The 22,415-nt window shown below is 39.2% G+C and overlaps 1 protein-coding gene across 7 annotated transcripts in view; it reads left to right on the top strand.

The window, feature by feature from the left end:
* UNC5D (unc-5 netrin receptor D) overlaps positions 1-22,415 on the top strand; it is a 531,156-nt gene that overhangs the window by 258,306 nt on the left and 250,435 nt on the right. Inside the window, exon 1 of one of the 7 annotated variants that reach the window (XM_072776404.1) lies at positions 21,550-21,679. The exons of the other annotated variants lie outside the window; for them this stretch is intronic. The gene's annotated coding sequence lies outside the window, so the exon portion shown is untranslated. Of the gene's footprint in view, positions 1-21,549; positions 21,680-22,415 lie in introns of those variants that run through there. 7 annotated transcript variants of the gene reach the window in all.

Below are 22,415 nucleotides of genomic sequence, written 5' to 3' on the forward strand. Positions count from 1 at the left end.
TATTACTGCCCTCCTGCCAGTGTGTGAGTCCATGCATTAGCAAACTGTTCAGACCGGAGACCTCATAAGCCTCTACCTTAGGTCAGTAATTGCACTTGGGAGGAATCTTAGGTTAGTGCCCTCCTTGGTGGAGGATGGGGTATTAACCCTGCTTTCTGTTAGTTCTCCCTCATGGACCTTATTCTCTTTGATTAGTCATAACTTAACTGACAGAAATGAGAGAAATCTTCTCATCAGACAGACCACACATGATTCGGCGACTATATCAAGTTGAGTTGTTGGGAAAACTTTGTTCTCTGGGGGTGAAAACTTTTAAACAAATGTTGTAAATATACTTTAATTATGTCTGTTTGGGCATCACTGAGCCAGAGAAGCCAATTTTTGAGGAACTCGTTTAATCTCCCTTGAAAGTTCTGATTTTAATGTTGAAAAGCTTTTGAGAAGAGTAGCTTGGAGGGAGGAATGGGGTAGGCGAGAAGCTGCAGGACTACAGGCTGTTTGTAAGTTGCATGTAAAAGGCCCATCTTCATTTCCAAGCAGGGCATCATTAATATGTAACAGTTAATACCCTATATTGCTTCTTTGCTATTGCTCATTAGTTGGAGCATTGCGTGATATTGGAAAACATCCGTGAATCATGCAGACTCAAACATCTTTTTCCCACCCTGCGATGTTTCATTAATACTCATGCTGGAAAATGCCAAACATCTGATATTCTAATCGGATTTTGTGCAAATGAAATTATCAAGTTGGGAATGGGTAAACGTTACCTCGCGCCACTCAAACCCAAGACTGCATCTAGCAACAACAAAAATAAATTTGTACCATCACCCTTCATTTTAGATAATTTATTTTATGTTTGAATGGCATCAAGACTTATGTTCTAGCAGTATGGCTTAGTGTTCAAGGAGATTTATTTTTACCTCTTTGACATAAGATGCTAAATGCTTCTGTTATCTCCCTATATGTCTAGTTAAGCTGTATGTCCATGAACCAATGACTTTTATATTTTCTTCTTTATGAAGCCCTTCTTGGCATCTCTTTTCTGAACACATCAACTCATGTTGCCTGGGAGTGTTTTCACCTTACTTACTAGACTCTGAGCATCCTGAGGACTTCTTCTCCTGGTCAGCACAGAGCCTTGTAAACCATGGATGATCAGTGAAGAACTGGTGATTGACTGAATGCATGCATATGAATGAATGAATTAAAGCAGATCAGGCCAGATCATTGTAAATTTCATCAGATGTTATCTACATTGAAAGACAGGTGTGGGTAAATATGTTTACAAAATGGATTAAAAGCATAACCAAAAAATTTCTGTAATTTGGGTTCATAAAAAACTGTTGAAATCATAATTATGAAGTAAAATTATAATTTAATAAGTGAAGAAAAACTGGTGAGAAAGATTTCTTCAGGCACTTAGAATACCACTGTTCTTAGCAATGTACGTCTGGGTGCATCAGGGAGCCTGTCTGAGTTACGCATCACTGCCTAGCTCATTACCTGGTATATAGTAGGTGCTCAGTAAAAATGTGATGTCTGATGACCAAAACCAGGCAGACAGCCAGCCATGAAAGTGCTCTGTGGAAAAGTTCACCCATTTCACAAAATGTGATTACCAAGGCAGTAGATATAAGCTCATTTATGTAGAGGGGCTTAGCGCCAGAAATAAATTCTCCTGAGGACTCCTTCATTTCCCAGTGTTGCCTGACCAAGGCTAAAAACACAAACAGCCTTCAGGGGCCAGCCTAGATGGTGTTTGTCCCCTATGTGTGGCTTTTGTGCTTGTGGCTGTTTTCTTTTAGATCTCTGTACAAAGAATCCTAAGGACGTGGCACCTGGGTGGCTCAGTCAGTTAAGTATCTGCCTTTGGCTCAGGTCATGATCCCAAGGTCCTGGGATTGAGCCCCACATTGGGCTCCCTGCTCAGCAGAGAGTCTGCTTCTCCCTCTCCCTCTGCCACTCCCCCTACTTGTGCACACTCCTTCTCTCTCTCTCAAATAAAATCTTAATAAAACAAAACAGCAATATCAACAAAAAAGTCACAGGACCCTAAGGAAGTAGGAAGAGAGCTCTCAGGTGCAGATCACCCTGAGCCCAGCCTCATGGTTGAAGCCATCGTGCTGCTGGGAGGGAGGGAATAGTCCTCTGGGGAAATGTTCTCAAGTTACCCAGAGCCAAAGCTTAATTTTGACATCTGTCTTTCTGGGTTGTTGATGTCTCCATGCGAGGGCAGATGGACAGATTCTGTAAAACAAACATGTCAGGAAGCCTCTTTAGTTCTGAGTAGTTGTATCTTTAAAATAATGATAATAATAATAATAATAATAATAATAATAATACAAGAAGGAAGAAACAAAAAAGTTTCAATTCACTGTTCTTCTCATTCAGAATTGAAATAAATGATTTGGATTGCATTACCCCACCCTTACCATATTTGAGGAAAATAGATTCCCTTGAGCCTTACAGAGTTCCCACTCCAGCATTTTACCTGTGAGTGAATACTGTGCTCTGCTTCATTTGATGTATTAGCAAATAAAGCTTTGTGTGTGTTTGAGGGGCTGATTCATGTTTATTGAATGTGGTTTCCTTTCTTAATCTGTACATTAAATAAATGTGAGAAGCAGTACTGTAACTTGCATTCTACTTAATATTTAATATTTGAGGGTTTTTTGATGTGTGTGTATGTGTGTCTTTGTGTACATATAAAAAAAGGTAGATAGGTAGATATATAAAAATGAGGAGTTAAAACACAGAGACTGCAATGGGATGATGATATTGTCTTTTCAGCTACCACTTGTGTTTTATGAGCATACTAAATCCTCACTGATAGATATAAATGTGTTCATCTCCCATAGCCAATGACTGACCTGCTTTGCAGGGAAGTTACCCCCTCTCAATTTCTGCACAGTCTCACTGGAGTAAGGACCTCCTGGCAGAGCTTACCTAAAGCACACAGAGAACAAGGGTGGAGTGAAATTAGAGATGAGAGCTGCCCATAAAGTTATCCAAAGCCCTCTCTAATACAAAAGCAAGTACTATTCAGATCAAAGCAGAGTTGTCCTAGCTGTGTGTGAGCAGGATCACATTTCAGGGCTGTCCTTACTATGCTGGATGAAAGCTCCTTGAGCCCCGATATTTTAATAACTAACCTTTATTTACCTAGGGTATCTCAGGGGTCCCCTAGTGTGCCTTCTAAGGCTGTATGCTACATACGTTATATGGTATCTCTCCTTGAGTCCTCACAAAGACTCTGTGATGTTGACACTGCTATTTTCGTTTATTTTTTAACAGACAAGAAAACTGCTTCTCCAAGTGTGGTCCATAGGCCATGAGCATCAGGACCAGTTCAAAACTTGTTAGAAATGACTTGTTAAAAACTTGTCAAAAGACTTAATCAGGATCCCTGGGTGGCGCAGCGGTTTGGCGCCTGCCTTTGGCCCAGGGCGCGATCCTGGAGACCCGGGATCGAATCCCACGTCGGGCTCCCGGTGCATGGGGCCTGCTTCTCCCTCTGCCTGTGTCTCTGCCTCTCTCTCTCTCTCTCTGTGACTATCATAAATAAATTAAAAAAAATTAAAAAAAAAAAAGACTTAATCAGTGTCTGCATTTTAACAGCATTCCCGGGTGATTTGCAGCATTGCCAAAATTGACACAGCTGATAAAATGGCCAAACCAGGACTCAAAGGCATTGCTGGCACCAATAGTCACATCCAGGTAAAATGACTTGCCCAAGATCACAAGCCTGCGAGTGTCAGATAGGACTTGACCCTAGCTCAAGACCCAGTATAGTTCTCTCCTCTGTGCTACAGTTGTATTCTCTTACAGAGAAATTAAGAGTAATGAGCAGCATAAGTTTTTGTTAATTAGGATGCTTAAAAGCTGTGCAGGAAGTTTTCTTAATAGGAAGGGAGTTAGAATTTTAATTCCCACTCCCACTCCTGGTGTTCCTCCCTCTGAATCATCACCCTGGAAGAGTGTATATTAAAAGTGCCTCCTTGTGTCTCGTGCTATCTTAAGATCTAAAGAAAGCGAGTGGGCCAGTGTGAAGAACATTAAATATAGCTACCTGCTATGCATGCTAGCTATGTGCTGGCCCAGTACTTATTAGCATTTACATATAATTTAAATTTCAAGAAACTTATAAAGTAGGGAATGTTATCTCCTGTAATGTTAACCCATGAAATGGTTGCCATGTTTGGCTGACTTTTATTAACCAAGGGCCTGAAAGGATGGATAAGAGACAGATAAGGAAGATATGAGGGGATCTCAGGCGGGGGAGAGTATGAGATTCGATTTAAAGGGAGGGAGTGTGCCATTCATGGGACTTCGTGGCTGGAGTGAGGCAGTAACTACTGATAAATTCCCACTGGATTCTGGCATTGAAGCACTATTGTCAAAAGGCACTGACTCTGGAACCACATGCCACGATCAAATCCTGGATCGTCTATGACCAGCTCTGTGACCATAGGCCAATTATGAAATGTTTCTGGTGTTATATTTGTAATGTGGCAAAATAACAGGAGCACAGCATCATAAGGAGTTAACACACAGGAGTGCTTAGGCATTGCCTATTGTGGATCCTTTATCAGTGTTATCTCTTAGTATTCATGCCACTTTGGGAATATTAAGAAGTATTAGATATAGTCCCTGTAAATACAACTGTGGGCCAATGATCTACTTTTGAAAGGGTGGAGATGTGTTTTAAGTGGGGTGTAATTAATGCATTATATAAGAACAAAGCAAGAGAAGTGAAGGAAGACAGGTTTACCCCAGGTTTAAATACCAAATGGAAGTGTTTAGATACCATTTAAATGCTCTACTTTGTTGGCTCCTTTGTTCTTTTCTGGCCATTAGGGCCATTATGATAAAGTCCTAGAACTTAATGTGCATCAGAATCTTCTGGGGAATTTTTAAAATGAATATCCTTGAGCCAGGTCTCTAAAAACTTTGTGTTATGTCTGCTGCAGGACTTGGACATCTGAGTTCTAATAAGTCACTCATTTGGTAGTGGTGGTTTCATGGTGGTTTTTTCCTTTACAGTAAAACAGAATCCATCTTCCCCTCTCGAGGCCCAGCTACCTGTCTCTACTCTCAAGTTCCCACTGCAAATGGAGACGTAGCTCGATCAGACACCTGAATGTCCCTAAAAGGCAACATTGCTGTGGATGGGGTCAATGCATGAAGACAGGAACTGGTTCAGGATGATTTGGATCAATTCACTTGGGAGCATTGGAGGAGGATGTTGGAAAACTATGGGAATATTTTGGAGATCAGAAAAAAAGAAAGGGCCCTAGTACAACTGAATGGTCAGGAGCTCTTCTGTAGGCTGGCTTGAAGAAACTGAATCAGAGGTTGAAAAAATAACATTAGGGTCTGAAGAGTGGCATGCAACATTGGAAGCTCCCAACAGAAAGGAAGTTAGTCTTGAGAATCAGATGTAGGTAGGGGCAACTCGGGTGGCTCAGTCGGTTAAGTGTCTGACTCTTGGTTTTGGCGCAAGGTACGGTCTCATGGTCCTGAGATTGAGCCCTGTATCCATGCTCAGTGGGGAGTCTGCTTAAGATTCTCTTTCCCTCACCTTCTGTCCACTCCCCCATTGCTCACACTCTCTCATTCTCTCTCTCTGTCTCAAACAACAATAACAACAACAAAAGAATCAGGTGCAAGTGGTGCTAATTTGAGACAAGGTCTAGGATAGGGATGTAGGCCATCAAAATACAATTGGGCAGTTTGTGGTGAAGGTCAATATGAACAATAAAGTCAAAGATCTAGGGATGCCTGGGTGGCTCAGTGGTTGAGCATCTGCCTTTGACTCAGGTCATGATCCCAGGATCCTGGGATCAAGTCCCACATCAGGCTCCTCTCAGGGAGCCAGCGGCTTCTCCCTCTGCCTATATTTCTACTTCTCTTCTTGTGTCTGCCATTAGTAAGTAAAATCGTAAAAAAAAAAAAAATCATCTAGATGCTAAGGAGACAAGATTACACAATGGCAATGGATGAGGAGATGCCTGATAGTATAGGACACATATGGAACACATAAGTGTTAACAGAATGAACATCATTAACAAAATTCACAGCCTATGTGAAAACCTTCAGCTTTACATGAGGAACGGTCTAGGTGGCTTTATTTTTAGAGCTAAGCCTGTTACCCCATATAAGATCTTGTATGTAAATAAGGAAAGAGATTTTCACGGTGTTGGCTTTGGCCCCAGACCTGTCTGTGCTGAAATGCCTGCTTTTCTGCTCCCTACTGGGTGAACAGAACAGGTTCTGTAACCTTTCTGTGCTGTTTCCTCACAGACCCTGAGGAGCGTTGTGATAATTAAATAAGTTAATATACTGAAGTGTTTCAAATAATACTTGACATTGAGAAATTTCTTGATGTTAGATAGTGTCATTATTTTTACTTAGTATGCTTTCTAGCAGCTTCAGTGGTAGGAAAGCCCTGGCTCAGATTATGTAAATTACAAGGATGTTTATTAATTGACACAACATACATCATTACTTCAGTAGTTCAATAAAGATATCAGAAAAACAAGTTCTTTTGAATTTTATACTCTGTAATCCCCAGTGAGCAGAGTGTATCCTAGGCTGGCTCCACTGTTGGTAACAAGATCACTATTAACAATTCTAGCCATCACATTCAGATACAACACTGTCTAGTAGAAGAAAAAAGATTCTTTCTTGGGTGTATTTTTATAAGTCCCAAAGTCCCCTAACATCCTGTCATACACCTCTCGATGGTCAAAATTGCCACCTGGGCCTATTCCTGGGAGAGCAAATGGATCGCAATTTCCTGATTGTCATAAGAAATTGCAGAACCTCCTAAAGGAGTGTACAAGATGGTGTTTTTCTTCAGAAGGAAGAAGAAATTAGTAAACAGTAGTATCTATTAGAGATAGAGGTGGATTTAGCATGAGAGACAAAGAAGCTGAGCTTTCAAAAATTCAAATAGTTTGCTTAAGATCACACAGTTAGAAAATGACAAGCCAGTTTTTGAACCACACAATTTTGAACCTAAAGCTCACAATTTAAAAACTCTTCCTTACGATGTGATTCATAGACCTCTTTGCTTTGTGTAGCATATGCATGTATTTGGAGTCTGAGAGCACTGATTAAGTCATTTCGGGGGATCTTATGACACAGAGGGAGGGTTCGGAACAGGACACTTGTGTGGTCTGGCATGAGCTCGTGATACTGTGAGTTGGGAGTAACCTGTGAATCTGGAATGGGACACGTGTGACTCTGTGGGTCAGGGCTCTTAGTAAAGAGCTGTCAACCTCTAAGACTAAATGAGATGGACCACATTGCTTTAACTGATTTATTGAGTGTCATCCTGGCTTTTCAGAATCATGTATGACAGATGAATTCATACCCTTCGAAGGTGTTTTTGTAGAGGTGAGTCTTTGGGGCATGTCTCCATTGCGGTTTCCCTTCTCATCAATCCCTGTTGACAGACCCACAGTATAGGTGAAATAATGGGATTATCGGTGCCATTGGAGGGAATCTGTCCCTCACTCCGTGTAACGAAGAATGGCTTCATGGTGAAGGTGCTGGAGGACAATGATAATATCTGGTAGAGGGGGAAATTGATAAAAAGAGGAGTCAAGGAGAAAAATCATAGAAACCTTGCTTTCAGAAGTGAGTAGATTGCAGAAGCTCTGGTTTATGGGAACGATGCCAAGCCTAAAGTCAGAAGCCCTTGCTCTGCCACTCGCTGGTTCTGAGATGGCCAGTATGGCACTTGGATTTTCTTGCTTAACAAAGTGAGTTTAATCATGGCAACTCCCCAAGCTCTTATGATAAATAAAAGGGTTGAATGCATGTAATGCTTTGAAAGTTAGAAACTGCCCCTAGGAACGTCCTGGCATCCTCATTGCCTCACTGGACATCCATCGACTCCTAGTGCGATGACTTTGGAGGGTCTTTTGCCTGTTCTATTTAAAGGTAATGGCTATTTTCAGAGGCAGCTGGGAAGAAAAGTTAAAACTCTGACCTCAGTCTAGATCATTTCAAATTTTTTAATTATCCCCATTTGCTGAGGGCCTGACATTTTGACTTTATCAGTACACCAGGAGTTTTCTAATGACAGAGACAGAGATGGCACTTCTCTTCGGAGACCAGTGAGAAACAAAGATGGGGGAGTGTTTGCACCAAACTGTGGCATTCGAGTCTTCTCTTGTCATTCTGAAATAGGCAAGAGAGGAGAGGAAGGCTCCAGCAAGACAAACTGCACCCTTTTGGAAGTACTGCTGAGAAATAGAAACTGGCTTCACATCTCGTCCGACTTTCTCTTCAACAAAAGGATTTTGGGGAAGAAAATGGCAAAATAGCAGCAGATTTTGATAGATGGCCAGGTGGCACGAGGGTAGGGGCTGTGTCTCAGAATGCCACTGAAGCACTAAGCCCCTTAATTACACACACTGCTGATAAGCTTACATGGAGCTGAGAGGGTAAAAGAAAGATGTAGGGCTTCGTTTGCAGTCTAGAAATGAACTGGAGGTATTTGGGCAAATTCTGTCACCCTCAGAAAATGGAATCAAGCAGCGTGCATACCTCAGGTGTGATATAGTGAGCATAGTTCCAACACTTAAAATAATAGTTGGAACTTAGTAGTAGTAGCCGATGTCTACTACAGGGCACCTAGGTGGCTTAGTCAGTTGAGCATCCGACCCTTGGTTTCGGCTCAGGTCATAATCTCAGGTTGAGCCCTGCATTGGGCTCCATGCTCAGCATGGAACCTGCTTGAGATTCTCTCCCTCTCTCTCCCTCTGCCCTTCTACCCTCCCCTTCACCCCTCTTGAGCTGGCTTTCATGCTCTCTTTTTCAAAAAAAAAAAAAATCTAATGTCTAATGAAAATGTGATATTAGTTTATTTTCTTTGAGTCTTGCTGCCACCCTTCAAGGTAGATATTCTAAATTGCATCTTCATAGATAAGCCTCTCAAGGAGCCTTCATGGCTTCCGTTAGAACTGATATTGTGCACATTCAATTGTGACTGCCTGCCACCACATGCTCTTTTCCCATATTTTCGACTATGTCATGGAATAAAGGTCTTTACTCAGAAATTGTGCTGACATGTAGAAGTCGTATATATATGGTGAGTGGGGTTTGGGGCAAGAAGGAATATCAGAATCACAGGAGGAGCACAATTTTTTCTTTCCTGTAGATCCATCAAGGAAAAAAAAAATATATATATATATTATCCCATTAGGGTAGTAGGAAGGGTGACATGCCTGACCTCAGCCCTCCATGGGATGTATACCAGGGCCAAGAAGTGCGAAAGGAGGTCCAGGAAAAGGTACCAATTACTAAAGCCCTACAGCAAGGAAGGAAATACATGGTCAACATGGATCTCGAACATGGATCCCAAGCTTACCTGGCTTGCTGGGGGAATGTTTTTTTTTCCTCAAACATGGCTCTTGAAGACTCTGGGGTATATCACATGCTGGACTTCTTCCCTTGTATTCTTTCCTGCACTGGATACTTTCCCCATCCTTTCTCACCAGCTTCTTTGTTGAAAAGGCATCACCACTTGTGTGCTTGCATGTTTTCAGCACCTGTGACCACTTATCACCTCCTGGCTCTGACTTATTTATGGAAAACCAAGCTTCATTGTGACAAATCACTTTTTATAACCACTGCCCCATGAAGTTGCGTCCAAAAAACAGATGACTTACCACCACCATTGCCCCACCAGTATGCTCAAATACAGAGCTTGCCCAGCATTAAGGCAAGTCATGCTCACAATCTATAAATTGGAACCAATCTTGTGCTTTTCTAAGGAAGTGATATTTGCACATATTTTTTAATGGTTTGCATAGGTACCATAAAAGTTTTCCTGATCACCTTACCTGTTCTGTGCTCTTGTCACTATGAAGGATTTAACAGGAAAATTGATATGTACTAAAGATACTAAAGATGACACACATAAATCAGTATCTGGTATTTATATAATGTCACACTTAAATTATTAATTCATTCTTGACAGTAACAAATGTACAGTAAAATTTACTAATTTAGACTAATTGAGGGGAAGGCCAATTATATAACAAAGGCTCCATTAACTGGAACCCAACTAACAAGATCCAAATCAATCAATTCTGGGCCTCCTTGCGTTTATAAGAGAATTCACAACTCTTAGGAAAATCAAGCTTTCAGGGACTTTCCCCCTCAAAAGTGATTTCTAGATTATAATCTTAGGGTCAATGCAAGAGCAGTGCCTCTTTCACTGAACTCTGATCTTTCCCTCTATTTCACTACATGAAGTCTGCAAAATCCTGAGATGCCAAGAAAATACCAAAATGAAGTCTTGTAATTCTAATTAACATGATCTCACGCTAACCCTCAGTAGCTCAGGACCTGTGTGCAGAACCAAGTTAATGACAATAATAGCAACAATGCAGATTTCTATATAATTAACTTAATAACAAGCATCTCCTGGGGTTTATTTTTTTTAAAGATTTTATTTATTTATTCATGAAAGACAGACAGAGAGAGAGAGAGGCAGAGACACAGGCAGAGGGAGAAGCAGGCTCCACGCAGGGAGCCCCACATGGGACTTGATCCCAGGTCTCCAGGATCAGGCCCTGGGCAGAAGGCAGTGCTAAACCGCTGAGCCACTGGGCTGCCCCCATCTTCTGGGGTTTAAATCTTAATTTTCACAACCATCCTAGGAAGAAAATCCTGTGGTTACTCCTGTTTTACGTGTAAGAAAACAGAGGTGCAGAGAGGTCGAGTTCGTTATTGAAGGTCACACTAGTAAGTAGTAGTAGCGGGGATCTGGATTCATGCTCTCTAACCCCAGAGCTGGTTTCCTTACCACTGCCAGAGCCTTCTGTGCATCTGGCTATTTGAAAGCCAGAGAGAAGGTCTTCAGAGGCAATGATGGACCACATCATCAGATGTGCTCTGGCAGGAGATGGATAATACAACTTTTGAAGAATTCAGTCATCTAAAGTATATTGAGATGAGATTGTACTTAAATCTTATTCTAACTCTGAGATACTGTAATTCTAATCAGAAAGCATAGCTGGCCAAAACACCTTATCCCAATAGAATATCAACTAATGAATACCAACTATGGTATGTCACATTACATATATAAAGTATACATTAAAAAAGAAATTTGGTAACTTTCCCATTTCATATAATCATGCAAAAAAGAGTTCTCCAACTAGATTCCTGAAGTCCTTGAAACATAGGAGTCTTTTCACTAGCTTCAAATATTTTCCTTCCCCAGTCATTACATTTTTAATTTACTTGGTGAATTCTCCTTATAATTATAGAGAATATTAGAGGTTTATCAGGATAAAGGATCATTATTTCTAATTAGGGCATAAAATTAAGGGTAGTTTACTATAAATTGTTTATGGCTATTAAATTATTGAACTTGAGACCAGATTGAAGGTGTCTGTATTGTGCAGTGCCTTAACTCACCAGGCATTCTGAGGTCCATTACCCAAAGACACGTACTCCCAGACTAAAAAAATGAATATGGGAAGGAAGTCTGTCTTCACATATTAAGACACTAAAAGAGCAATCTGGTCTGCAGTTGCTTCATTAGTTACCTGGCTGCATTCTTGTTGGTTCTTAGAAACTTTTACCATTATCTATAAGAAAACTAATTAGATTTTCTAAGAAGAATTTAAATTACATTTCTTCCCTTGCCAATTATTAGATAGGATTCTAATAATTTGACAAAGAGCAATTTCTTGAACTTGGGAGGGTATAACAATCTTGAAGAGAAACCCCAGCAAATGTGTTATGTTAGTTTCCTTCTCATAGCAACTCGTTCCTCCCTTCCTCTTCTCCTCCCCCATAAACCTGGGTGATAAGTAACTATTCTTTCTAGTACACACTTCCTCAAATTTCCCTTTAGTGTTCAAAATAAAGAAGTTTCTGTGAACTGTTCTGAAATCATTCTTAGCATTTTAAAGATCTCTTTGAATCACTCAAAACAACGGATAGGATTCACAGCCTTACTGAGCATCTTCTGAGTGCCTGGGACTCGTGAATGTGCTTGGGATTCATCTGTGAGCCAGCTGGATACATGTTCCTGCCTTGGTATATCGGACATTTCTAGTAGAAGAGATCAGGAATAAACAGTGTATATTATGAATCACAAAGAGATCTAGGAAGACAGAAGGTGAAAGGTACTGTGGGATAAGAAGTGAGTAGATTGAGCATGATGAATCAAGAATGAAGACTGGCACAAGTTGCAGTATTAAATACAGTTGTCAAGGTAGGTCTCAGAAAGGTAACATCTGAGCTGATGTGAAGAAAGTGAAATTGTCACGCCTCTGTTGAGAAACTCTAAAGATCTGTCACCTCACTCAGACTCAGAGTCCCATGTTCTAAATCACTCCATGTGTGTACTGTGCCTTCTTTATTTTCTTCTTCTCCTCATCTCCCTGCTTTCCCTCCTACCCACCCTACCCCCATACACGCCTTACTCCTCATTTGCTTCCTATGGTTCCATTAGTATTACAGCCATGCTCCCACCTCAGGACCTTTGCACTTGTTCTTTTGTATACTTGAAATAGTTTTTTCAGTCTTTTAAAATATATATATATAGATTTTATTTATTTGAGAGAGAGCATGAGTGGGGGAGTTGAGTCAGAGAAAGAAGTAGACTCTCCACTGAGTGGGGAGCTTGACTCTGGGCTCGATCCCAGAACCCTGGGATCATGATCTGAGCTAAAGGTAGACACTTAACCAACTGAGCCACCCAGGTGCCCCATATATTTGAAACACACTTGGGTAAATAGCCATATGCTTCCTTATCCCCTTTGCTTTCCTAAACCCTTCTTAACCACACTATTGTGGTTAAGAAGTTTTAATCCCTCTTTACCCGCTCTGTTTTTCTCCATGGCCTGTTATCATGATCAAACTATTTTATTTTATTACCTATTTTTAAAAAGGTAAAAATGTGTATATTGTCTGTCTCTGCCCAAGAACGTCTATGTGAAGGGGAAGGGTTTTGTTTTCTTTGACCACTGAAATTCCACTCTAGCAGAGTGGCTGGCACAGAGAAAGGGTCAAAGATACCATTTTCCAATGACTGAAATCGTGTGCATGATGGTTGTTGACTTGTGATATGGTTTCTTTTAAAATCTAGGAAAAGAGTTTGCTTTTTAAAACGAATGCATTAAACTGGTCATTTTGTTTACATTCTTTAACATTTTTAAGCTATTACAAAAAATACACTTCATCAGTGGATTGCATAAAACTCCAACTAAGTAAATTGGAATCAATTGGTTATCGTTAAAGACACAAACCACATTAAAAAAAAGCTATTGGTGTAAAGGGAGGAGAGTCTTCCAAATAAATGAAAATAGATTAAATTAAGTTGTTCAATACAGTGTTTTAATAGTAGAATCCTTATTGCTCTCCTGTTCTCCAACTGGATCCATTTTATATCTCAGCAGCCACGTGGATTGACATGCGTTAAGCCCCATATAGCAAAGAATGGTTGAACAGTTCATGTATAAGACTGAAGACCCAGAGAGCTCGTGTGCAATCCTCTCTCTGTCATTAACTTGCCGCAAACCTGTTTAGCCTCCCCATGCCATCATATACCCATCTGCCAGGCTCTTATATGGTTAGAGAGTGAGCAAATGAGGGCTTTTGAGAGAAGCCTTTAAAAGAAACATTATCAGAATGCTCGTGATCCATCTCTGCATCCCAGAGCAGATGGAAGTCACTGTAACCAACCAAGAAGAGTCAAAGCCCAACATACATCCATTTCCAGGCTGGATTGTGTACAGCATTCTGATCTGAGGGGGATACTCTCATGCTTTCTAGGAATGAGGTGATGGTAGAAAAGGGTCTTTTTGTTCTGGCATCCAGACCTGAGAGATGCCACTAACCTCGGACAGCTTTCAACATGGCTTTACTTTGTTTGAATTTAGCATTTCTTTGGCTTTTTACATCTGAAAATATTTTCTCTTTCCTTAGTGGCAATTCAAACACAAAGAGAAATCAACATTTTAAAATTCAGATAAGCAGGAGTTAGTTTACAGTTAGAGATTTTGAGCACACTGCTTTTGTGTGATAATATTTGAAATTTATTTCCACAAGTTATTGCACATTCATTTCTGGAGTTTTCATTGCAGAAAATTGCCAGAAGGAATGGATTTTGTCTTCTTCAGCTGGCAGAACAATTTTCCACCTGTCGCCCAAATATTTGATGAGAAGGATTATGTTGCCGGCTCTGAAAGTTTATACTGTGGATCTTTGGAAGAGAGAGGTCCCTAATGAAACTACTACCCTGATATCAGAGTCCAGCTTGCGAAAGTGTCTATGGAGCTGTGGAAGGATTTCTGGTGGTTAGGGCAATTTCCAAAAGACTAGTTTCAATGACAGAAACATATGTGCGTTTGTGCGTACAAGCACATACACACACTCATGTGTGCGCACACACACTCACGCTTCTCAACTTGCATGGCAGTTGACGTTTTTCTTTTATGCTGTAACAGTATTCTTGTATTCAGCAAAACTCTTGTGGCCTTGCCAAAGATCTGAATTAATTGCCTGAAATTATTGTTGTTCATCTTCCTGGTAAATGGAACCAAAGTAAAGCACTGGTGCATGGGTATAAATGAAATTGTCGTTTGATCTCAGGTTCAAGTAATTGACTGTCTCCACTGAGTTTTATATCCCTCTGTAGTTTGTTAGGTATATAGCCAGCAGAGTCTGTACAATCAACAAAAACAGATTTCAAAAATCCATGCATAATGGCAGCAACCTTTTAAACTGTCAGAATAAATATAAAACTGTTTTTCCCTTGTTTCTTCAAACACTTTATGGACATCGTAAGTAACAATAATATTGCTGCTGTCAGAAGAATTTTTCTGAAGCCTGGATTTTACCGGGCTGTATCAGGACTCTTCAGTTACCTCAGGGAAAGGGCTAACATTCATGGGCTGGCATTCGCATCCCTGGATAATGAGATCCTGACTTGGATTTTCTATCTTATCTTCCACTATCCTCTGGACCTATGAGCCAGTCAAGCCCAACTGTTGTTTCCTGCATATTCCTTGCAAATTACCTAAATTGCTATGCTTTAGTTCATGTTCTTTCTCATCCTATTTATCAAATTTATACTTTAACTACATATCACAACTTACTACAAATTCAGCTCTCTCCAAAAAGCCTTCCATAAGGCATGCAGTTGGAAATAATGCCTTTGTGAACTCAGACCACGTCATAGATATGGTTTATGGAATCTTTCAGCTTACGTTTTTTTTTCTAATTCCCATCAGTTGCATACAAATCTAGAATATTCGATCATTAAGAGCATTTTGTTAAGTTGTTTATATATACTTGTTAACTTGTTTGCATACACGTGATAGCCTTGCTCCAAACTGAGTTGTATATATTTTCTTCTAAAAACCTGCTACAGTTTGTACTGGATGTTGGTATTTCCCATAGCTCGTTTGCTTTGTTCACCACCAGCAGAGCTACGCTGGTGTGCTAAGGGCTTCCACAATCTGCTAGAAGCCAGTGCTGATCATAATCTGCCCTCATATCATGTTGTCAACTGATGAAAGCACAGCAACATTCACACTAGGTGTACCCAAGATACAGAATGGACAAGCTGACCGTACATCCTTCAGCTTGCCTCCTCTCTGTTTCCCCTCCCAAATGTACTTTCCCAGACCTTTCCCTTCAGGCTCAGCCTGCGGGCTGCTTCTTCCTTTCTATATCTGGGTAAAAATCCAAAGAATATCTTTGCTTACCTATTCTGTGCTTCCCAAGAAGAGGTATGCCATCCTAGGAACAGGCAGTGTGGAAATATATGAGGAATTCCATCTTTTTGGAGCATTGATTTTACTTAAACATAAAAGACCATTTTTTGTTTGTTTTCATTAACTAGTTATATCAAGTGAAACTCAAAATTCGCCCAAATTTTAAGATAAAATGGATAATACCACATCGAATAAGACCACATCCCACTGTTCTCACTGAAGCTTTTAAGAGATCTACATTCTTCTCTGCCTTTAGGATTATTTCAGCACAATAATTGTAAAAGCTTTAGGATTAGGATTTTGAGATCATTTAGCCTTTTTGTAGTCGAGAGTTTTTATTCCCTGTTTTTACCTTCTTTTCCAAAACTATGTCTTCTCTTTTCCCTGAAAACCAATGGTTCGGCCCCATCTTCAGGAATGTGCCTCTCTTTGATTTCCCTGATTCAGGTAGCTGGACGATTGATAGAGCATGTAGGCTGTCATGCAATCTTGTTCAAAGAATTTGGGAACCAGATGTATGGGTGGAAAAGAACGGAAAGGTAGGAATTAGTTCTTGCTGGTGGCGTAGCAACTCTGTAACAAAGCAAATCCTGACATAGAGGTTAGTTGAAAATAGGCAATGTCTTTATTGTTTCCTTTTATTTTTAAAGAGAGGGAAATGAAATTAGGAAGGTCTGATTCTTTGTCTGTGAGAAGATATTGAAGAGAGCCGTTGCCATCCCCTTGACTTTAACTTGGGATACCACGGGGTTGTAGAGCAGTTGGGGAAAGCGCATTATTTCCAGCATTTCATAAAGCATAACGAAAAGTGAGCATTTACTCACAATACATTTTTCTCATTTGGGCTGGAACTTTTGAAATTCAGTAGGGTTATACTGGAAACAATGGATTAATCAGAGATTTTGATTATCTGTTGTCTGAGAATTTTAAAAAATACCATAAAAATATATACCTACCTTTAACCCTTGTTATTTTTAATTCTTATTTTTTATTAAATGGCATTGGTTTTCTGTAACAGCTTTGTACATTTTGAACAAGAGAAATAAAAGTAGAGATAAAATCAAAGTACTTTTTCTTTCATACCTCTTTCCATTGTCTTTCCCTCCCCATTTCCCTAAGAGCAGCTCCTCTTGGTAATTTAATATCCTTCTATTTTATTTTTATATTTTAGCATACATTTACATACTTGTGAATAGTTATTTCTTGCATTGCTTTATGACCATGTTTTATAAAATTTTATAAACATGGATTCCTACAGATATATTCTTCTGTGTGTTTTTTTTTTTTTCTTATTAGTTGAGATTTTTTCCATGTTGGTAGGTAGATCGATAGTCCTTTCTTATTGCAGTATAGTATTCTATTCCACAAATATGCTTTCCTTGATTTATTAGTTCTACTCATAGCAGATGGGTGTATTGATTTTACTTATTGTCTAGAAAACATCTAGAATATATTTATGCATGCTTTTTCTGGCTCATGTCCTGGTGGAAATTTCTCTATGTCTCTAATTAAAAAGCAGTGAGAGAAATCATTACTTAACAAATAGTGGTTGCTAGGCAGAGTCATTTAAATGATATATTCCAAAGGAAGAGGTCATCAAAGGAATTGAATGCTACTCTTATAATAATGTGCATAATGTGCCCCTCTCCCTATGAATAGTGCTTAATTTAAGTTATCCTAGAAATTTTCTTTACTCTTTGAAAAAAAATATCAGACTAGTGATGCTGGATTGGCCAAACCCCCAAGAGGAAGAATGTCATGCCCCTCACCAAGATGTGGGACCTCATGCCTCTTGCTTAGAGGTTTCTTTACTTTAGATGAGAAAAAATTCAAGAGGAAGCCATTTGAGAAAGGCATAAAGATTTATTTAGTAGAGAAGTAAGAAAGGAGCTACTTAATAGTAGCATCTCCTCTCAGATGAAGAGGATCTCCCCTACCTTTACCTCTAATAAATGGTTTTATAAGTTTGTTGTTGTTTTAGCTTAACTGTATAGGTAGGTTAACTTTGAGTTTATCATTTATGTTAGGCAGTGAGTTTTTCCATTGTTTTAGGGTTGTTTAATTACCAACAGGGAGCAATTTTAAGAATGTCCAGCCTATACGGCCTTTACTTCAAGAGGAAGTGAGGTCTTTTTTTTTTTTTTTAAAGATTTTATTTATTTATTCATGATAGTCACACAGAGAGAGAGAGAGAGAGGCAGACATAGGCAGAGGGAGAAGCAGGCTCCATGCAGGGAGCTTGACGTGGGATTCGATCCCAGGTTTCCAGGATCGCGCCCTGGGCCAAAGGCAGGCGCTAAACCACTGCGCCACCCAGGGATCCCAGGAAGTGAGGTCTTGTAGTTTTCCATGAGTCAGATATTGTGACTCTTTTTATAACCTGCTGACTTTCAGGTTAAGGATCAGCCTGAAACCAAAATGGCTTTACTTTTGTCAACTTGTCTTCCTGGTTTAGTTTCCCTCGTACTTCAGTAGCAGTTCCCAGATTCCTTGGTTACATTTTTTAATATCTCAGAACACTAGAGTTGGGAATTTTTTCATAGCACTTGACCTAAAATCTTACTGCTCTAATCGAAGTCCCATTCTCTCTTGCTTTTCTCCAGAAGTGATGAAGACCAACTATTTGCCTCCACCCTTAAAATAAGCATGTGTTCCCATGTGCTGATTTGAAGGAGTCCAGTCTCTTGAGTCATTCTCCTGGTATTTCTTGTCCTAGATCATTTGTGTAGTTCTAATCAAGGATTTTTCAGATTGATTCATATCTTATTTTTTTAAAAAAATAGGGCTCTAAACTTAAAAAAATGATAGCCTTGAACAGGGCTGACTATATTACTGCATAGTTTTTATATATGACTTTTTGAATCTATACTTATGTATAGATATGTATATATCTGTCATTTTATTCAGGAAATACATATTGTGTTCCTTCTTCTGAGCAAACCTTCAAAATTTAGAACAAATATATATGCTCAGCATGCATCATGTACCGACCGTACTGAATGACTGAATTACACTTAGCTTGTAGCCTATTAGGTTGACCAGTTATGCCTTTTGATATGCTGCACAAAGGCAGTTTTTACTATTAGACATTTATTTAGTTGATAAAAGGGGGAGGTTGTGATTATTTAGAGTATACCAGAAGATATGTAAAGAAAGTTCATAGCAGGATGATTTTCAGTAGCTAAGCAAAACAAAACAAACTGAAATGGCCATTGACAAGAAAATGTATAAGTAAATCATGATATATTCACGCCATAGAATATTGCAGTGAAATGCATGATCTCCAACCACATGCATTGACATGGATGGATTTTGAAAACAATGCTGAGTGCAAAAAGCTATCAGAAGAACAGAAATTGCCAATAAACATATGAAAGATGCTCAACATCCATAGCCATTAGGGAAATACAAATCAAAGCCATAATGAGAAACTATTTTACACTCATACTAGGATGGCTATTATCAAAAAGAAGGATCATAAGTTTTGAAGAGGATGTGGAAAAATATGAACCTTTGAACATGGTTGGTGGGAATGTAAAATTGTATAGGCAGTGTGCAAGAGATGGCTGTTTCTCAAAGAGTTAAGAGTGCAAAATTTCTGGGGTGATGAATGCATTCTACACTTAGATTGTGGGGGTGCCTGGTTGGCTTAGTCTATAGAGTATGTGATTCTTAATCTGGGGTTGTGAGTTTGAGCCCCATGTTGGGCATGGGGCCTACTTAAAAAAAATAAAATAAACTTAGGTTGTGGTGATGGTTATGTAACTGTGCATATGCTAAAACCATTGAATTATACACTTGAAGTGGGTGAATTTTATGATATAGGAATTCTATCTCAAAGATATATATATATTTTAAAAGCAGTCAGAAAAATGCTTGTACCCTACTGAGATTTTTATAAAGTTCAAAAACAAATAAAAGTTGTGTACAGTTATATACCCATAGGGTAAAACCATAAACATGAAGGAGGAAATGATCTGAAAAAAGAAAAAGAAGAAAAATGTTGCATAGAGTGGTGGTTGTTAATAGTGCATTTCAGATAGGCCATCATATCAGAGGGGAACATGGAGTCATGGTATTGGGATATTTCCTTGACATAAGTGGATCATTCCTTTTATTACCATGCTTCATTCCTCATGTTCACATTATGCATATTGTTTAACCATTGTTTACTACTATAATGTTTATATGCATCAAGAACTGTATAATGAAAATCTGAATGCAGCCTTCTCTACCTTTTGAAAAAGCTAGGGCACCTGCTATTAATGGAACCACACATGTTTATACTGTTTCTATTCCCTCAGACAGATTGCTAGAGACAGACAAAGGGTGACATCCGGTAGAGGTGGCCCATTGCTCAGCAAGCATGTTAATGAGTTTTGGGTTATACAAATCTGATTTTTTTTTTTTTGTATTAGAAAATGGACGGAAAACATTTTTTTTTTCCTGAAAGGAAGGGGTTTATTTTGTCTTGTCTTTTGTTTGTTTGTTTGTTTGTTTGTTTTGCTCTTTAAGAGGGAATAGCAGAGGAGGAAGAGGTGAGGTGGGATGAGAGAAAAAGAATAAAGCTACACGAGGGAGAAACTCCTGGGTGGCTTGGTCAGTTGAGCTTTTGATTTTGGCTCAGACCATGATCTCAGGGTTGTGGGATTGTGCCCCAAGTCAGGCTCTGTGATTAGAGGGCTGTCTCCATGGGGTTCTCTCCCTCTCCCTTTGCCGCTTCCTGTGTTCACTTGCTCTCTCTAAAATAAATAATCTTAAAAAAAGAACCTACATGGGGGAATGAACAAGTTCCTTTTATGAAGATGACTACCTGAAACCAAATTTTGATTGTTTTCCTGTCACAGAAGAGGGATTGCTTCAATGACAAAAGGAGAGAGTAGGTAAACTGAATTAGTTTAGAGAGGGAGAAAAATATAGGAGTTAAGAAATGCTCGGTTGTCCAGACTTCTCCCAATGGCTCCTTGTAGAGATTAGGAGTTGATTCTAATGCTGTGAATTCCAACCCCATGAATGGTTTGGTTAGTGAGAATTTCATTTGAAATCCCATTTGAACCTTAAAATATAAGATAAATATAAGCCCTGAATATATATATCCACCCTTGGGATGTAGGATCATTCTACCATTTGAAACATCCCTATTGGCCTTTCTAAATATGTCTTTCTCTTTGCGTATATGTCCATTTTTCAAAATTGTAAAAGTAACATGGTATTTTAAGCAGCTGCTCTAACGTTGTTACACACCTAACTAAATTGGGTCTCATCAGCACCTTAATGAACAAACTCTCTAACCCAGCCTTAATCAAAATGTTTTTTAAAATTAAAGCAATGATCAGCTTTATGTGCTTCTCTTAGGTATTGAACTTAAGATGCCTTGAGGAACAATTCACATGATTGTTTGACTATCCAAAGTCTGAGATTTTGTGACCTCATGATACCCAGCCCTCAAAACATTGCACATAGCGTGCTTTACTAATCCTAATATCCTCATGAGATATTTGCTGATTCTAAAAATTAACATTTAAGTATGTTTATTTTGTTCAAAGACTATTTTTGGAATAAATGCTGTGACAATGCATTAGAGAACTGGCATCCTACTTGGATGTCTAAAATCAGATTTTAGGAATCATTTTTCTAATCAGTTGTGCACCTACTTGGCAGTAATCTGATCTAAACTCAATTCAGTTAGTCTTTGATGAGCTCTCATGTGGAGACAAATCTAAATTCCCTCCAAGCGTGATGTTTCACTTGCCCTTTTTCTGATCAGTGGAGCCCTCCCAGAACTCCGAGAGCTTGCGAAGATGATTACAATGAGCTTTGCGATTTCAACCAATTCCTGAAATGCCTTGGCATATTTTTACTCTGCAAGACGTTTATGCAGAAAGAGGAAGTTTCATCTCAAAGGAAAAAAATACTTTAAGGTAACTTTGGGTTTAAATGTCAGATTTTTGCACTTGATTCTTGGTTTCAGATGACAAAAAGAACTCTATTAAGAGAGGGGTTTCTAGTTTCTCGAGCTCGACTTCATCATTAGCTAGTTGAGTAAACTTGGCCAACTTACTTAGGTTCTCTGATTGACACTTTACGTGTCTGTAAAATGATTTAAGGGGGATGATTTCAATAGTGCTTTCTGTCATTAACACACAGATTCCTAAGATAGATTTCAACCACACTACCCCTTTCTGCCTGTTCCAAAACGGATTCACCCCAAATATTCCTATAAAGTATTTTTTTAAAGCACGTGTCTTCAAAACTTAGCATTACTGCCTTTCGCTCTTACTTACTCTGAATACTTGCCATGGAAACCTTATTAACAGTATTTGTCAATTAGTGATTATCTTTGCTATCTACCAGCTTTGTTTAAGACAGATCTATATTAACAAGTTATATTAAACAGATCTAGAATTATTTCGTTCTTCGAGTCCTTTTGTGACTTAAGGCTTATTTTTACTTATAATTACAGTGGTATTGTTGTGTAGGCTTATCTAAAATGTTATTCACAAAAAAGCAATTACGAAGAGATACTGCTGTGTCAGTAGATAATTTTTAAGAAACAACAGATCTGGGGTGCCTGGGTGGCTCAGTGAGTTAGGTGTCTATCTTCAGCTCAGGTCATGATGTTAGGGTCCTGGGATCTATCCTGCCTCAGGCTCCCTG

This window comes from Canis lupus, chromosome 15, assembly GCF_048164855.1.
Source record: "Canis lupus baileyi chromosome 15, mCanLup2.hap1, whole genome shotgun sequence".
NCBI classification, from domain to species: Eukaryota; Metazoa; Chordata; class Mammalia; order Carnivora; family Canidae; genus Canis; species Canis lupus.